We start from the raw sequence: 17,508 nt of genomic DNA on the forward strand, positions 1-17,508 counted from the left end.
TTTTTTTTCTGTATGTAAAATCATTAAATAGACAGAATAACCTGGATAAAGAAAGGTAGTCTTCAGAGAGGATTTTTTTCCCCAACCTGATCTGTGTTTGAAATAACTTGCTGTATAATATCCCAAAAGAATAAACCCCTAAACCCCAGCTTAATTTCAGAAGGGAATCCCAATTATATGTATGTATATATATATATATATATATATATATATATATATATATATATATATATATATATATATATATATATATATATATATATATATATATATATATAACTATGTGTGTGTGTCTGTGTGTATTTGTACATTTGTACAGCTGAGTAAGAACTGTTTTTTCAGATTTTATAAGCAGAAAGTATGGGTGAGTGTGTGTTCCTATTTTAGAATAAGAGTGAGGACTAGTTTCAGTTTTGAACCTATGCAGTGAGGACATTTTGGTTGGTCCTCGCAAGCTATTTTGGTAAAGGTTAGGTTTAGGCCAAATGTATCAGTTGGGTTAGGGTTAGGGTGAGCTATGCACTGGTATAGTTAGGTTTATATTTAGGGTTAGTGCATAGAAAAGGGTTGAAAAATACTGAAAATTAGTGGAAGTCAATGGTCTTCCCTAAACATATACAGATATTCTTTGATTTTTTTTACTCAAGACAGCAGAGAAGAGTAATTTTTAGTTTCTAAAGTTTATTATTCATTATCTTCTATAACTTGGACATTGTGGAAAGCATTGAATTGACCAAAGATTTGAGTGGATTGTAATCCAGTAATTAAAGTAATTAATAATGATAACAATTGAACTTTATTGATCTCATATTGGAGATATTAATCTCTGGGCTGCCATCATGGGGTGCCCGCGGAGCAAATAGTAAAAGCAGGCAAAGCCAGTGGCTTTTCAGACAGATCATCACAGTACATGACAAATAAACGTTAATGATCTAAAAATAGCAAAACAGGACTTTGCACAACTTTGAGAAGAAGATGTCTTTTTTTTTTACACTTCAAAAACCTAGTTTGGGACTGGCAGTTAAAAAAAATCCCATCTCATCAGTAGAGATCCCTAAGACTTATATCTTGTATCACTTATTTTGGAACATTACTATAATTAACTGTCAGGTTTACATAGCGATTTTGACATCAGCTTATTTTCACCAGTGTGTTTATAGAAGTTTGAAATTGTTCCAGATAAGTAATTAGTTGCAAAGCAAGCTCTTAACCTCTCTGTTGTTTATAAATATGTAAACCAAATAAAATCTGGTTTAGTCCACCACTTCTTCTTCTCATATCTGCATTTGTCTGTCTGTCTGTCTGTCTGTCTGTCTGTCTGTCTGTCTGTCTGTCTGTCTGTCTGTCCAATGTATCCTTAAATTCTACTGTTAATAAAGTTATCCTTAAATGACTGAATTTTACTGGTAAATTCAGATGAAGTTAATCAAAAACCAAATTGTTTGCTGTAATCAAATATCTACTGCTCTGAATGAAACTACTCAACTTTCACTTGAAATATGTCAGGGATACTTTGAGATTGCCCTTGATGTCCTAACAACTTGCCACTGGCTGACTGTGACCGGCCCAGTTCTAAAGCATGGCAGATCCCTACCCTGGTTGTCTCAAGCTGTCAAACTCTATTTTCCAAGGTGGGTAGGGATATATTTTGAGCAAGTGCCCTGAGGCAGCTGTCATGTATTCAGCAGGTGTTAGATATGGATGATGGTTTGTGAGCATTATTGAGCATTTCCTTTACTAGAGTATAATGAGGCACAGCAAAAGTCTTTTGTGCCAACTTAGAAGAAAGTCAGCAGTCTTGCACTTCCTGTGAAAAAGGCTTTGAGTACAGTTTAAATCATAAATAATGATCTACGCCAGATAAAAAATAGATTTTCTTTTACTTTTCTATAAAAAAACTTTATTTATATGATTAACTTTTAGCAATTAACTAAATCATGTTATAAATTATAATGAATATAATATTACCGGTACTAATGTATTAGTTGACCTGATACTAATCTTTTAGTGTCATACCTTATTATTTTCTGCAATTTCTGCCCTTTTTGAAAAATATTCCAAAGCATATTTTATACCCATGTTCTGTTTGTTGGCACACTATAATCATCACCAAAGGACAGAGCTGTAATGATGTCCTTTTAAGCTATGATCACACTGTCAAAGAGACTAATGAGAATCGTTATGTCGCTGATTACTTTGTGCGTATCTAATATAATACCAGTTACTGGGCAAACAATTTAAAAGGCCTGGCTAATGTTTAGAAAGTTTTTACTAACTGCAGATATAAGTAATAGGTTTAATAATGTTTAAATTATAATTAGTAATAATTCAATTTACCAGGAAAAAGAAAAAAATATCTAAATATGTTATCCATATGTTAGTATGGATAACTTTGGGCCTAGCAATAGAAATTTGTGTGATACTTATGTTAATTCTTTTTGGCCTAACTATCCCGAGATTATTTTCTTTTATTACAAAACCTTTTTGTAAAGGAGCTAATTCTATATTCCTAAGCAAACATGTTTTCTATCTCAAGGCTTAGGGGAAAAAAAACTAATTAGGGAAACATCACACCAAAACAGAACAAAAAAGTACCAGTTGAGCATTAAATAAGCTAATTTACTTTTAAAGTTAACTGAACTGTGACATTAAATATTAGAATTCCAGCTACTGCTAACAGCAAAATAACATAAAAAAAATGTGTTGATTTAGTTCAGCATACAGATAGGATGTTAATTAGTTCTGCCATTAAGTAGGACAAGACTTGTATCTTAATGCGTTCAGATGTCTGTATTGTAGGAGATTAGGCAACATTATTTGTTCATTGCTGCAGCACTTGCATAAATTCTCCAGCACTGACAATTGCTGTGGAACACATATACTATGATGCCAAAACCATTTGCTCACAATACAGATATTTGAATGAAGGCATACCAATCATTTTCATGGCAAAAGATTAATAAATCACAGCTGGTTCCTCTGGCAGACGTCTCTTCTCTACCCTATTAAAGGATATCAACTCCAAATTCTGGGGCGGGTCATCTCTCTGAAATACTTGCACCTGCTGGACTGGGGAGTATTATAGTGGAATTGTTTTGTTACCTTGGCGGTACATTGTAGGGCCAATTTATGTTGAATATGCTACACTATGGGAACTTACAGATACTTGATGGGACCACCCAACTGGTCTCCATGAGGTAAAATATTTTTCCTGGGTTTTAAGGTGTGAATTCAGTTTAGGATGGGCTAGGGTTAGGTTTGTTTTTGTTAAAATCTTGAGTGTCCAGTATGGTTATGAGTGTCTGTATGTATGGACATGAGGGTGAGAATGCATGGTTGTGACTCTAGATGTCAGCTTGGTGGGGCCTGAACCTCTGGCTCTGTTGGGCCTCTGCTGAGAGGCACTGTGCCCTTGGGTCATGGGTCTTGATCCATGGCAGAATCATTTCTGGCATAGGCAGTTTCATGCTGAGCCTATGGGCTCATCACTTCAGACGACTTGGGGCCTCTGCACTGCGGCTGCTGAGGAAATTCCTGGGGTTCTCTTTTACTTCTCCCTGGGGTGGGGGATCCTGTTACCCCTGTGTTGGTCCTCCTGGGGCTCTCCCAGGGTTCTTTGGATGTCTGGGGGTCTGATCTAACGTGTCTGCCTTGCCACCCTTGCAAGACTGTTCTTTGACTCCCCACAACCACTACTAGTCTTGAGCCTTTTTAATGAACAAAATGTACCTATACAAGCACACTCACCAGTACATTAACAGGAGTTTGGACCCAGATAATTACAGCACATCTTTACAAATAAACCCTAAAGCCAGCTGCAACTGTAACAATCTTGGTTCTGTTGGTTGTCTCTAAGTTTTTAGTTTCAAGTTCATCCAGGTTTTTCCTTGTTTTCTAGCTTTATTGGTACGTTCTGGATTTATTTAAGTTGCTTAGGTTTTTCTTTGTCTGTCCTTTGTTGCCCCTTGTGTTTTCTTTTCCCTTGGCTACCTCATCAGCTCTACTCACACCTGCTCCTTATCAGCTTGTTAGTCCCACCTTTGTTCAGTCAGCCAAAAATACACTCCCTCTGCAGTTCCTCTGTGCTGGGTCCTCGTCTTACTTTGTCTAACCCTGGCTCCTCGTGGTGGTTTTCCCCTGATGCCTCCATGGCTCTGGTTAGTGTTCTATTTTTATTTTGGATTTTTGGATACCTGTTTTTGTTTAACATTTATAAGTTGGATTTTTGGATTCCTGTTTTTGCTACCTGTGTTATCCCATTAAATCTTCAATCTGTCATGATGGCTTTCTGATAAACCCATATGCAGAACACACCACAGAGTCAGGGGTAAAAGTTCAACAGATTATTAAAGGCGTCTAGCTTCTGACTTGTGAGTTTCTGACCTTGACTTGGTTTACTAGCTCTTCCTTGAGAGCTGTAGGAGGAATCCAGACTGATATCTTATGGTTTGGCTTCCTTGGGCCAGCAGGCAGGTTTCCAGGCAAAGCTCATCCAGAGCTTCTGGGTTTCCTGTGAGCAAAGAAGACAAAGGCAGGTTAGAATCTAGTTTCTCTCTAGAGCCAACTAAGATTCTCTAAAAATGACAGAGGCTCAGGTTTGCTAACCAAACTTGGTCAACACTGCGGCGTTGAAGAGGTCTGGCTGCTTCTTATATAGGAAGGTCTCCTGATGGGCTGATGAGCTTCAGGTGTGCTGGAGGGCTCCAGCCCAGGAGACCCACAGCGCACCCTGCTGGAGACAGGTGGTGATTCTCCAGATCCCAACACAAAGAACACACCCCTGCCTCTCAGCCTCTGCATTTGGGTCCTCACAAAAACCTCCAAACTAACCGTGACAGCAGCACTTTAAATGGTCTTGCTATTGAAATATGCTATATAAATAAACGTACCTTGCCTTTCCTACCAGCAACTAAAAACATTCTGTATTAAATAATAATGTGTATTTTTCAGTGGTGCTGTCATAAGGGGTTGTTGTCTGAACCTGTAATACGTTTTCTTTCCTCTCTCTCTCTGCAGGTGTAGAATCACGCTCTGAGGACGTTATCTTTCATTCTCTTTTTTTGTTCTCTATTCTTAAAACCTCTCCCTTTGAAATTTTTGTCTCACCTCTCTCCCTTTCTTTAATCCTGTTTTTCAATTTTCTTTCAATTTCTGTGTCCATTGCATTTAAAATAATTCCTTTATAACATCTAATAAAGCCTTTTCTATGTGTGTATTTTATACATACTTGTGAAAGTAAATCATTTGGGACTTTTTATTGGCACTAAGGCAATTTGGACTGCTATATTGTCAGAAAGGGCACATACAAAATAGAAGAATAAAAAAAATCTATCAGATGTTTTAGAGGGGTGTCTGCCCTTTTTGTCAAATGTTAACATCTGAACTGACAAGAGTTCTTAGACCTTTATATACACCCATCTTTACCCACATAAATGTACTTACTGGATATTTTGTCTTGTTCAGGCCTTGCTCTATATCCATAAGATGGCTGAAAATCAAAATAGATCAGTGTTTTCTAAAAAAGAAAAAAAACACTCAAACCAGCCCAGGCGGCACCAATCGTGAGGCAAAATGGAAAGTCAGTTGAACTCTTCATTTGCCACTGGAATTCTCTCTTTGTTCTTAATTTAAGTCATCTTCACTACACCTTTCTGCCTAAGTGCATCAAGAAAAATTAAGAGGTGCTTTTAAAAATTTGGCAGATGAATGAACTGCAAATAAGTTGATTTAAAGTATATTCACTTTAATGACATTTTTAAAGATGTATAAAACTGAGTGGCTTTAAAATATAGTCTTAGAGGACTTTTGTTTTTTCTTTGTCTGGACTTGGGTCCAGTTATACTTCTGTAATTTTTTTTTTCTTTTTCCATCTGCGTGCTTTGCATGAAGCCCAGTGTTGTTTGATAAATATAATTTGTTAAGCTGATGTTAATGACAAAAATATTTCACTTTACAATACCCCACGTATGTGATCTCGAACACCAAAGTGAGTTTAGTTGTAACCTGAAGTTATAGAGTTGAGGTTCTCCTGGCTAAATAATAATGTTTCATAAGCAAACTCTCCATAATGAAAAAGATAACAAAGGAAAAACAAACAATTTTGCAGAGCAGAAGGAATTTTCTAACTTTTCCCTGAATGCCTTTTATGCATCTTCACCATTTGAGTTGAAATCCCAATCAATGACTAAGACCAAACGATCCAGATGGACCCAGGTCCCAGCAAATGGTGCATGACTGCTAATGGTAGGCGGACATGGTAGGCGGATATGCTTCATGGTAATTGCAGGTATGTTCACAAGACAATGACTACTCCCTGGCTGTTTCTGTAATTTTTTTAGAAGCACATGTTTTTCTTGTTTTTGCAGCTGCTTTACAAAAGCAGAGAATAAAAAAAGAAAACAAAAAAGTATTTAGCAGATACATTATGCTCAAGTAGAGCATGGTACAGTACTGCCCTGTACTTTTAAAGCTCTTTAGCAAGTCCAAGGACTTTGATTCACCTCACACTAAAATCAGTCATTCACACATTCACATACTGAAGCTGCATTGGAGACACAGCTGCCTTGGGTTAGACTGTCAGAAACGGGACTGCCATACAGGCAGTGCTACTGGACCCAAGGTGAGGTGGGTGATGTATCTTTCCTAAGGACAAGACGGGGTGGGGGCTTGAATCAGCAAACACAAACATTTTCTGTTCCAGTGAAATGCTCAGAGCACTGATAGCATCATACTAGAGGAATAGTGCGCTGATCTACATGTATTGTAAAACAATCAGCATTAAAGATACATTTGTTTATTAAGCTGGTTGTCTGACATAATTGGATTGGATTTTTATATCTTTAAATGTAAATGTCCTGCACTTATTCTTTAGAACAAAATTAGTTTATCAAGATACACAAATGTGTTTTGCACAATATGAAACATTCAGATTCCGTGCCTGTGTAAATAAATTATAATCTCAGATTGGTGTTACCTCTCTGGGCCACTGAGTGGCAGTCTTTCATAGTTTTTCAGTGAGGAACATTATATGCCTCTATCTCATAGTATTAGTCCATATAAAGAAAAAGACTATACTATAAACATTATAACCAGAAAAAAATATATACATAAATAAAAACTTTGTCTTATTATGCAAGGTACAGAATACCTTGTCAGAATATGCAACAACATTCAAGGATTTTTAAAAATTAAAGACAAAGTTAGAACAAAATGCTTTCAAACATAAACAATTATGGAGAATTTCTAGACAACACTTGTTTTAATCAACATCTTGTTTAAAGGGTGTGTTAAGGGATACATTTAACCAACAAAGAAACAAAAAAGAAACAAATCAACCAAAGAAATTCAGGGGTGGAAAATTTAATTTTTTCATGACTGTAAATTACATTCACTTTCACACTGATTACATATAATTATTAGACCTAAAATAATCAGTTTCAGAACATCTCATTAAAGATAATTCTCCCTTTCTGCCATTTTGGTCCTACTGACAGAGAGCAATTTAAAGGAAAATAATTGGCAGAGTTAATTCATGTTTGCACATGACTGTGTACAAACATTGTGCCTTTGAGTTCAGTTTTTCTAATCCCAGATTATATGTGCTTGATGAGAAAAGATTTCTTCTACTCCACAAAGCTTTGATAATATACAATCATACAATTTTGAATACATGCTTTATTTATAATTATGATTTATACATTATTATTTATTGCATTGTGCTGTATTGTGCAGTATGTAATATATATGTACGTGTGTGTGTGTGTGTGTGTGTGTGTGTGTGTATATATATATATATATATATATATGTTTGTGTGTGTCTATATAAAACCTGTACACATGTATTACATCTATTTGCAGTAATAGTGCACCCTGAAACTTTCCACACAACAATTACATTTGTCCTTACAAGAGGATTTAGGAATTCTCACAATTAATTACTATTCATTCAATCAATTATCAATTTGAGGGATCAAGTTAGTCAAAAAAACTATACATATAGGCAGATATCTTATGTTTAGAGAAGATGTTAGAACAGCAAGATTTTACTGTTTGTGTTAGATTGTTTCATGCTTTGATAAAAATCTTGTGCTGCGACAATCCTCACTCTCCGCTTGTCTTGAGATTTAGTTAATTAATCCCTGAAAAACATCAGCCTGTATAAACCCTAAGCATCGTATTGCCAGTCATCTCTCTTCCTATTCTCTGACTGCATTGCTGCCATTCTTTACGTAGCCTTAGTCACCGTCTGCCCAAATCTGAACAATAGAGAATTATAACTACATTTAACATCTAAACACTGGGTGCCCTATGAGCATTTGCTAAACTGCCTTTGTTGATCTTTTTTGCCTCTTAAGCAGTTGCTTTTATCAGAGTAAAGAGTATATAGGCACACAGAGTTGGAGTTGTTTCTATAGATTTTACACTTGTATAAAGATAATGTGAATTTGGGTGTGAAACTTGTTTTATAACTCTTGTTACAAGCAAAATAAATATGTGATTTAAGGAATTCAAAAAGCTAAATCTCAATTCTAAAAAATGTTATACACATTTCATGAGGGGTCATCCACTGAGCTATTGCTGCCAATAACTGTTCTGTGTCTACAGATGATAAACTGGGACCTGTCTTTTCTGTTTAGCACTATCTATCGTCTGGACATAACCATTGCTTTATACTGCAGCAACTGTGTACACTCATTTAATCCAGCAGATAGCACAACTGTTTTAGAGATAATCTGTTTATCTGTGTTTCTTTTAAAGATTAAGCTGGTAAAAAGCTAAAGCAGCTATAAACACTGCCGGATTCTTTAAGCAGAGATATCCTACTGGATGCATGCTGCTTTGTCTTTTTGTGGGGCTGCTCTATTTTTTCAAACCCTATTTGGTCACAGCAAATGGATGCTCACACTGAACCATGTTTTGTTGCAGCTTCTTCCTGTTAAAAGCAGTCAGTCGTTTCCACTTTCGTCACATGGTTGCTCAGGTCAGCTGAGTTTTACAAAGAATATCATCTTGATTCAACTGTTATCCAATAAGATAGGCTTCACTAAGCTGATTTTAGCGTAATAATAATAAAACTTAATTTGACTGCAGAGTACTTTAGTTAGTTATTCAAGTATACTAAAAGTGCACTAATTTCATACTTAAAATCAGGCAGTGCACTTAGAGTTTACCTATTTTAAACTATATTTCATTTACTTAATAGTATAGTCAAGTGTAGTTGACTATACTATTGTTTACTTTATTGTTTACTAAAGCATATTTTAAGTATACTTTAGTAAACTTAATAATGTTCCAAATTAGTTCGAAGAAGAATTATTTTAGTAATACTTCAAGTACACTAAAAGTAAATTTTTCAGTATACTTTCTAAACTTATACTTAAGTATTTAATAGAATTTACTTCAAGTATACTACTTTTTGCTGTATGTAGTTGAATATATTTATGGTTTTCAACACAGTTTCTTTGGAATTGTTAGGAGGATTTTTTGCAGTGGTGGCTGAGGGCTGAAGGGGGAAGTATGCAACCCTGTTGTTTGATCTTCTCCCACTTTCTCCACCCTATTTTCTGTAAGTCCTCCTTAAAGTAAATGCAACCAGTGTCACATAAAAGTTAAAAGGAGAAATATTATACCTTTTTTTTTCTAATTAAGTTATTTATTAATTTGCCATTACTTTTCTAAGTTTTAAATGTCCATTTACCAAGCTTTTAATTTATGCAGCCATACTTGCAGAAGTGTCACTAAGTTCACTATAGAGGGGGGCTAAAGCCTCCATAAAGTGTTCTCAAGCTCAAATAATTTAGCGTTATTTGATCTATTTTTGTTTTAACAGACATCTGTTGATGAATTAATCAGAATGTGATCAGAATGTGAGTTTGAATGAATAATCCTCTACCCTATCATTGTTAACTCCACTATGATTACATGTCTGTCAGTTTCCCTTTATTTCATAGTGTAAGGAGCCCCATCAGTAAGGTTATTCCACTTGTTCATAACGAGTCTGTTGGCATCACTTTGAATCCATTCGACGTTTGTGATCTTGCTTGTTGGTTGCCGCACAGCCCGGGCCGATTGCAGCAGCAAGACTTTTATATGAGAAAGATTCAGGTTGGATATGCATGTTTTTTTAAAGACATTAAGTGTCTGTCATTACTACTGGCAGTAACAACTGTTTAGCTGGCAGCATACATTTCCATTTGATAAGTGAACCAAGTTCTCCCTGTTTAACAAACGACTTAAATTTAGAGAGACTCACACACACAAGAAAAGTAGCAATTAGAGCGATTTATTGATGATTTGTCAGTTTTTTTGTTCTCTGGCCCCAGCAGAAGATATGGAAGCTGTGAACGTGGATGAGATCCTAGGATCATTGTGAGATCAGGATTAGATATGTCTTCCCCCGGGATCCAGACACTGATGGTGAAACGGAGGCCAGAGGAGAAGGAAGCCAGAAGGAGCTCGTGAGCATGATGGAGGAGGTGGGATGGGGTGGGGGTGGGGGGTGTCGACGCTCAGCTGAGGACCAGGAGAGTCTGTGAAAGGCGAAAATTAAGCAGAACCTCATGGAATGGTTGACTGAAGAGGATGTGACTGTGATTGGCTGGAGCATGAAGAAGAAGAGTTAGGCTCCTGCTATAAATCACTGCTACTTTAGCTACTAGTTAATCTGAAATTATTGTGAAGGTCCTGTTTGTTTATAAAGTCAAGTGTGCATTCTTTTACCATCTTTTGGGAAGGAATATCAGCATTTTCTTTCTTTAAACCTTGAAAACAGGAGCTGAAATAATCAATGTGATGTTGGATTGTTATCAGTAGATGATGATAATACACAAACAATCACTTTACCATCACTATTGCTCAGTAGAGATAAGGACAGAGGAGGAGAGAGACCTCGCCTGAAAGGTGAATCTAAAGAAAGTGTTACCAACCTGCAAGACCCTAATGAGAGTGACTGCATGAAAATAATTATATTTATCCAAGATCCATCTGATATTGCTTCAAAATTAAGCTTTAAGAGATTTATTTATTGTTATTGAATCTTTATTACCTTTAGTGTATAACAACAGTATTAAATAAAAAAGTAATCCAAAAAAACTCCCTAATCTACCATTTGGGGTATAGTTCTCTTCGTATATATCGTTCTCTAATCGTATATCATGGGATTTAGAATGGAGCATATCCAGTTACATTTTTCACAAAATAATCTGATTTTAAATGACTTTCAAAAGCTGGAAAGAATAAAGAAAGAACGAAAGTCATATTTCTTAAATTATGTCCTTCTCTCTTTCAAGGGTAAAATCCTGAAACTATTCCTTTGACAAGCCTTATATTGATCTTAATTTTGGTTGAAGGTACACTCTGCAGTTCTTAAAAATTTAGTTTAAAGTATTCCTTTGTGTGACTCGGTGCTCCTGAACCAGCTCTCAGATTCAAAAAGGTTTATGACCCCTGGTAGATAGTATTTCACAGGATAGGAACTGTACTCCAGACACATGTGTAAAGTTTTGGAATTTGATCTGAATATACGAAACATGAATGTGCACAATATCAAACTTATAAACTACTGTATGAGCTTTTATGTGAGAGGGAAATGATTAGAAAGTGGAAATAGCCGAGAGATGTACAGTATTTGTGGACAGAAATGTACTGTGTTGTGTGAGAGATAGCCATGGGATTAGCCTGCTTCAAAATATTTGAACGGATCAGGCCGGAGGAGATGCTGAGGGACAAAGAGGTTTACTTACTTCCTGTGTTCTTGTATTGTATTAAAAATGTTATGGTTGCTTAAAACATTTACACAGTAAGGTACATCTGGTAGATTTGTTCAATAACTGGAAAAGCAGCTTTTCATTTTTTTTTTTTTTTTTTAGCTGTTTAAAGAATGTTGTGCCAACTGCTCAAGGTGCTTTTATCCTGTGTATCACCAGAGAACAAAGCCCTCCTGTCCTTTAAACCTAGTAATGCGTCTGCATTCACAGTGGATAAAATCAATCAACATCGATGACAATTTTGTTGTACAGAGTTACAAATGTAAGTCTGAAAAGATTATCATTCGTATGTGTAATCTGATTCCCTTTAATCAGATTCTAGAGGAATAAGTACATTACCGGTATATCGAGTCCACCTGTGTGTCATTTGATCTAATATTGAATACAGCATTTCTGTGAAGGCTGCAGAAATTTGTTACAGAACAAATATTTTTTTGTTTACTAATATTATGTAGAAGTGAATAGGGTATAAATACTTCCTCAAGCCACTTTGGTTATTTTAGATTTGGAGGGCAAACGTCATTTTTTTCCAGTAAGGATGGTTTTAGAGAGTTAAACATAACATTCTTTTAAATTACTGACCATGGTTCTTTTAGTGTCCACCATCTCTAATGAGCAGTTTCCACTTGCATCTTGTTTTTTTTTAATAAACCATCTGGTGGGTAAAGTTTTTCCTCAGCTGAAAGCAATAAACACATTAGTGAATGTGAGTAAAGCACTGCACAGATATTTAGATTTAATTTATTATTTTTTGGTTGGCAGCTAAGGGCTTACAGTGGTCATACTCATGGAAATGAAAAAGGCTGAAAAAGACAAATTCCAACTTGCTTTCATTAAAGCATCAAAAGAACGCTTTGATGTTTTAAGGCTCTTTCTTCCAGTCAATATTAAACATAAACAGAACCTATGCTCTATGTGTAGATTTATTTAATATATATATTTTTAAGGTATACCCTTTTGCTTAATATTTAGTTTTTAGCATTTGAAGAAATAATATACATACTACATACGTAAATAACTCACATGCTACAGTTAAGTACATATTAAACTGCTGTTGTTTTCTTTCTTTAGAATAAGTATTTTTAAACATGATCTATAAATAAATAATAATTTCATCATATATATATATATATATATATATATATATATATATATATATATATATATATATATATATATATATATATATATATATATATATATATATATATATATATATATATATATATATATACACTATATTGCCAAAAGTATTTGCTCACCTGCCTTGACTCACATATGAGCTTAAGTGACATCCCGTTCCTAATCCATAGGGTTCAATATGACGTCGGTCCACCCTTTGCAGCTAGAACAGCTTCAACTCTTCTGGGAAGGCTGTCCACAAGGTTTAGGAGTGTGTTTATGGGAATTTTTGACCATTCTTCCAGAAGCGCATTTGTGAGGTCGCACACTGATGTTGGACGAGAAGGCCTGGCTCTCAGTCTCCGCTCTAATTCATCCCAAAGGTGTTCTATCGGGTTGAGGTCAGGACTCTGTGCAGGCCAGTCAAGTTCATCCACACCAGACTCTGTCATCCATGTCTTTATGGACCTTGCTTTGTGCACTGGTGCACAGTCATGTTGGAAGAGGAAGGGGCCAGCTCCAAACTGTTCCCACAAAGTTGGGAGCATGGAATTGTCCAAAATGTCTTGGTATGCTGAAGCATTCAGAGTTCCTTTCACTGGAACTAAGGGGCCAAGCCCAGCTCCTGAAAAACAACCTCACACCATAATCCCCCCTCCACCAAACTTTACACTTGGCACAATGCAGTCAGACAAGTACCGTTCTCCTGGCAACCGCCAAACCCAGACCCGTCCATCAGATTGCCAGATGGAGAAGCGCGATTCGTCACTCCAGAGAACGCGTCTCCACTGCTCTAGAGTCCAGTGGCGGCGTGCTTTACACCACCGCATCCGACGCTTTGCATTGCACTTGGTGATGTATGGCTTGGATGCAGCTGCTCGACCATGGAAACCCATTCCATGAAGCTCTCTGCGCACTGTTCTTGAGCTAATCTGAAGGCCACATGAAGTTTGGAGGTCTGTAGTGATTGACTCTGCAGAAAGTTGGCGACCTCTTCGCACTATGCGCGTCAGCATCCGCTGACCCCGCTCCGTCAGTTTACGTGGCCTACCACTTCGTGGCTGAGTTGCTGTCGTTCCCAAACACTTCCATTTTCTTATAATACAGCTGACAGTTGACTGTGGAATATTTAGGAGCGAGGAAATTTCACGACTGGATTTGTTGCACAGGTGGCATCCTATCACAGTTCCACGCTGGAATTCACTGAGCTCCTGAGAGCGACCCATTCTTTCACAAATGTTTGTAAAAACAGTCTGCATGCCTAGGTGCTTGAATTTATACACCTGTGGCCATGGAAGTGATTGGAACACCTGATTCCAATAATTTGGATGGGTGAGCAAATACTTTTGGCAATATAGTGTATATATATATCATGTCTTTTACTATTACTATTCTTAATGTACCGAAATTATTTACAAATTTAGATGTTGCCATTTTATCTATTTACTTATTTTTTTTATTGATAGTGTATTCATTTATGAAACCCTTAAACATGTTTCCACGAAGTAAAATTTAGTTGAAAAGTAATAGTCTTTGATTTGAATAATATGGATATGTATTTCAAAAATGGAGGCAATTTACTGAAATATTTTTTGGTGTTTTAATGACTTCAAGACATTTCTTTGACTATCAAATTGGTAGAACAAGAAAGTGTTTTAATGTCTGTGTTAATTAAAACTGGATAAGATGTATGGGCAAAAAGTCATCTTTTTTTCCCGTCATATGTAAAGACAAAGACTGATTGACCTAAAATAGGAATAGCCAAGAAAATCTAGATATCCAATATTACTCTGGTAATACAATGGTTTAAAATTAGGTTTTTACACAAAACAAATGTTGGAATGCCAACCAAGTATTCAAGAAAAATTCGAAAAAATTTTAAAGACAGCATTTTTCCAGCATATTCAAAAACATTAATTCAAGAACACGTTCCAAAAATAGTTAAAAGTAAATTATGGTTAAGTGGAGGAAACTCTTCAATTCTATTGGTATTTGAATGAAGTGAGGTGAAATGATCGATCCCAATAATGTAGCTCATTGCTATAAAATTCAGATTTTATAAAAATTATGAAAAATGGAACCATGGAATGTATTTTTCAAAGATCTATGATAATTAACAAAAAAATGACTTCTTAGTTGAAGATGTTTTTAAACCTCCGTGGCACTGAAGCAGTTTAGCTGTCCCACTAAAATGTTAATAAAATTGTTAATTGTTCATCTTGAGAATAGCTAGCTGACTGGGGAACTGAAAGACATGGCAGCAGCTTTCCTTGTTTTTACACCAAATGTCTGCAGTGCTTCTAGAGGAGACTTTTGGGGGTTTACTGGGGGTAATGGGCGATGGCAAGCTCCCTGGATGACTACACAGAGTTAAGGGCTTTTTCTTTGGTTTTGTTCTCAGCACATAATGCAACACAGATATGATGTAACCATCAAACTGACAAGCATTCATCTCTGCAAATAGAGATAATATGGTACATAATTTATATCATGGAGCAATAATAACACAAAAAACCCCAAAACACTGGAGATACTTTATGAGAAAAGAACAAATTAGAAAAAAAGTAATAATGGAAATAGTTTCAAATTTACTCCTAAACATTGAACAGGCAATTAAAGTTTCTGCCTTTTACTTCAGTAATATGTGAATATACATTCAACCCCATTTAAAAGTGTTTGAAAATCAGACTAAGCAGTTGCAAACAGTCTGCTATTTAAGATACAAACGTGAAGTTGGCTTTAGCAGTCAGTCACCTACAATGTAAAAAAATAATTCATCAAAATTTGTTTAAAAAAAAGGGGGGAAAAATGCTTCCAAGAATCTGGCCTCTTGCTGCATAAGGCCGATTTACCAGAATCTTTTGCATGTGCAAACAAGGGGGATCTTCTTTTTCTTCTTCCAGATTGACAAGTCCAACCAGCGGCATCTCTCGCGGAGGAGTCAGACGTGTGGTTCCTGGATGTGCAGTGTGAGATTGCATCAGAGCTTTTGGCCGTACAGTGAAAGAACATGCATCGTGAGCTGTTAACTTTTAAACCCTGAGGTTTCGTGGTACAGTTTGAGCTTTAGCTGAGTGCAAAGATTCAAATGCCGTGCAGCGTATGTCTGTTTTTAGCAGTCATTGGGCAAGATATCAATCAGTCAGTCAGTCAGTCAGCCAGTCAGTGAATGAATCTATCAACCAATCAGTCGATCAATCAACCAATCAATCAACCAATCAATCAATCAATCAATCAATCAATCGATCAATGCTTTCATCTGGGTGGCCATTTCTCTTGGTGATAATTCTCATCCTGTCAGGAGATTTTCTTCTAAATTCAGAAGCCACCTGCAAAAAGCAGCTATATTTCTAAGAGAAAATTTCAATTAACTATCTTCTGGTTTAATAGAAAATTTGTTTAATTTCTGAAAGGTTAGTTATATCTTGTTATGAGACAAATTGTATGTGTTTAGATAATTTATGAAATATCCATCTATGTATGTATGTATGTATGTATGTATGTATGTATGTATGTATGTATGTATGTATGTATGTATGTATGTATGTATGTATGTATGTATGTATGTATGTATGTATGTATGTATCTATCTATGTATCTATCTATGTATCTATCTATGTATCTATCTATCTATCTATCTATCTATCTATCTATCTATCTATCTATCTATCTATCTATCTATCTATCTATCTATCTATCTATCTATCTATCTATCTATCTATCTATCTATCTATCTATCTATCTATCTATCTATCTATCTATCTATCTACATACACATACATGTACAGGGAGGGAGAGAGAAAGATATTCTTGTGTCTTAATTACAAAAAAAAAAAAACTAGCTTATGGTTCTGGGATGCATATCCAGGCACTAGAAATGGGTTTCGAGTCACATGGTTCTGCTAGGAGATGGAAATTCATAGCGCTTTTGAATGTAAATGCCATGTCATGAATCAGCTGTTCAATCATTTTTTAAGTGCCCATAGTCGGTGCTGTACCATTCAGCACTTTAAAAAAATGTGATTTACTTCACCCTTCTTTATGTCTGGTTTGATTTTTTTCCCTCAAACATCATCTTAATTCCTTCAACACCACCTTTCAGCCAGCTTTATTTCTTACATGGGGAATAAGTCATTGCTTTTAGATTAGCTTGTAGTTGCTGAAACGAGCCATACGTTTGTTTTATGTTGTATGGGTGCAGAGTGCGTCGTTTTTTCCTCCTGTCTAAACTCTCTTCCCTCTTGTATGTTTTATGTTTAGCACAGATGTGTCACCATTGGCTGTCTCTTGTTTCACATGCTGCTATTTGTTAAACAGAAAAATAGACTTTCCTATTGACAATAATTGCTATCCATTTTTAAAGACTAATTAAAAATGCATCCCTTCAACTGCAAAATATGCAAGTAAATGTGCACTTCACTTTAATTCACACTTATAAATCCTCCTATTTATTTTCATCACCCGAAAACCTGCATAGCTCTAACATTTAAAACGATTTAACACCAATAGTCGTATCAGGGACATTGGGAATTCAGTGTTGTATTCAAGGACAGTTAAACACTATTTGAACCACCAGTAGTGCTTTTAACTGAAAAACAACATTTGTACTAACAGGTAATAA

The sequence above is a fragment of the Cyprinodon tularosa genome, unplaced genomic scaffold, assembly GCF_016077235.1.
Source record: "Cyprinodon tularosa strain WSP-4 unplaced genomic scaffold, ASM1607723v1 ctg77, whole genome shotgun sequence".
Classification (NCBI taxonomy): domain Eukaryota; kingdom Metazoa; phylum Chordata; class Actinopteri; order Cyprinodontiformes; family Cyprinodontidae; genus Cyprinodon; species Cyprinodon tularosa.